Here is a 2,531-nt window from a genome sequence, read left to right as displayed (position 1 = left end):
ATGAAGACAAAGTTACACTGTTTTGCTAACGGCCAGACTTTCCTGTTGACAAATGTTCAAGCTTCTCTTCACCGCCTTACTAAGGCACACTACATTCTAATCATGCCCTCACCTTACACATCAGCTTAAAAACACTGATTTGAAACCTAGATTAGACAATAAGCAACCTTAAAATTAGGCTACAGCTTTTGTTTTGTTAGCTTGCTAAAATGGCACTATTATATCTAGCACCACTGCTCTAAATTGTGAGTAAAATTAACAAAAAACTTAAAACCGCCATGCTTTTATTTTAATATTATTTATTTCATTTATAAATTCACCATCATTAAGTAAAATCCAACTGAAATATATAAAATAAAATGTTTATTTATTCAAATAATGAATCATTAAGGAAAATGGGCTAGGTGTAAACTAGCTGTAGATCAATCAATTGCCTTTCATTTGACCAGATTCCATTAAATTAAACATTTTGCATTATGCTTAGTTAAGAAACAAAATTAAGGATTTGTTTTTTAAGGAGTTTATTTCAAATCAAAACCTATAAAATGCAACCACAAAGTTGAAACATTTACAGATAGCAAAGCATTTTAAGACTGGTTTAAACAAAGATGCCATGGCAGTTACAGCATCTTGTTTACTCAAGCCCAGAATTTGCATTGTAATTCGCATAAAAAGTCAGCAAATGATAATGCACGACGCTTTCAGAGCATGCTCAGTTTGTTGCTTTTGTTTGTTGCCTTTCTTAATGTTGTAACACCAGCTGCAATGAGATTCAACAGCTCTTGCTCTAGTCACAGTTCTTTCTTTTGCCTCTTCCCATCTTTCCTTGTATGATACTGAAAAAGTGTGACAGGGAGCAAGGTCTGAAAAATCTCTTCCCCTGTGGGTCTTAAGTAAGTAAGTAAGTAAGTAAAATTTTATTTATATAGCACATTTCTAGATAAAAGATCACAAAGTGCTTCACAAGGTATAAAACAAAAACAGTCAAAAGTTGACAAAATGCAATTTTAAAAAGATATGTTTTAAGCTGTTTTTTAAAAGTAATCACTGAGTCTGCAGATCTTAAGTTCTGAGGAAGAGAATTCCACAGTCTGGCGGCCACAGTAGCTTTTGCTACTGTGGCCGCCAGACTGTCTTATTAGTGAGTGTTTAAAAAGAGCGAGCTGTCCACTGCAAGTGTGGTGATTCAAGTCTGTCTCTATTTTTCTTTCATAACGGAGAGAATAATTTGGGATTCTTATGGGATAGGAAAATATTGCAAAGCTAAATGCCTGTTCATATTTGATGCTCTTCATACACAGAATGGCTGAGCAGAGGGAGTGATCTGATAAGTACAATGTTGAAAACTTTTACAGCTCTTGACATGCACAAAAGCTTTGTCAATGCGTGCTGGCTTTTATTCTGTTTTATGTTTCAGAAATAAATTGTCTATCACTTCACAATAGCATTTTCCCACTATTGGACACAAAATGACAACATCGTCATGCTCAGTGTCAAGAAAAATACACAATTTAATGCTGTCTTCTTGCCCACTGCCAGCAGAACTGTACATGATGTGAAACACAACTGACAAGTGAGGCCAATCAGTGGTTTGGAGACAAAAACAAAAAAAATCCATTATATCCTATTGCAGATTTGATCCCTGTCAGCATGTCCGAGGCTCTTCTTGATGCAATGTTGTGTTGAAAATGATTTAATTGGACTCAATTAGTCAGCTCAAAAACTCACTGATCATAATGCTAATTGGCCTGCGGAGCAGGGTGAAAGATCAGCATCCTGCAACGATGGCATGTGTTACTTTGTTGTAAGCACTGACAAACCTCTGAAGAGAGCGAAATTGATACATTGACGAGTGAAAGTCAAGAAGGAGAGCTGTGGTTAATGGCAGCCGCAGGTCCTCCTTCGTTTCTCCTCTGCCTCACCCAACTGCCCATTTTTGAAAAGCTATTTCCAGCGCTTTCCTTCTTCCTTTGCTCATCACTGTAATCCCCTTGCTGAAAAGGTAAGACAATCTGGGGGTGGTGGTTGGGGGTACTGTCACTGCCACCCTAGTATTGCACAATCAGCTTGAATTCAGAGAACATCTGAGGAGAAAAGGCAGGTACGAATCTTAAAGCTCAGTTTGCAGTCTGTGACGTGACTGTTCTTCGTCTCTGATTGTGTGAATTAGTGTTAGATCTACTCTTTACTATGCAGTAAAGATTTCTGCATGCATGTGTGCAGTGTGTGTGTGCAAGGATGTTTAAGTGTGTTCTGGCAAAGCCAGTCAGACAGAAGCGCTGATGTGTGCCATAGTTTAAAATAGCCCCGCCAGACAGACAGCTGAGCAGCTGTGACCTCAGGTCCCCTGCCCTGAACTTTCAGTTGCACTCAGTGACCACACTGTTTCTTTCAACGTGCGTAAATACGCAATGAATCATCTATAGTCTTTATCAAAACTGCTTAATGAATAAAAGGAGTGAAATAAAAGTTCCAAGCAATTATCAGACTAACTCTATTTTAGTTTCAGACTCATATTTTAGAGTCTTTCA

The sequence above is a fragment of the Aulonocara sp. 'chitande type north' Nkhata Bay genome, linkage group LG18 (genome assembly GCF_057382095.1).
Source record: "Aulonocara sp. 'chitande type north' Nkhata Bay isolate Kocher_YH1m ecotype deep benthic linkage group LG18, A_spYH_male_GT1.1, whole genome shotgun sequence".
NCBI classification, from domain to species: Eukaryota; Metazoa; Chordata; class Actinopteri; order Cichliformes; family Cichlidae; genus Aulonocara; species Aulonocara sp. 'chitande type north' Nkhata Bay.
This window is presented reverse-complemented; position numbering follows the sequence as displayed.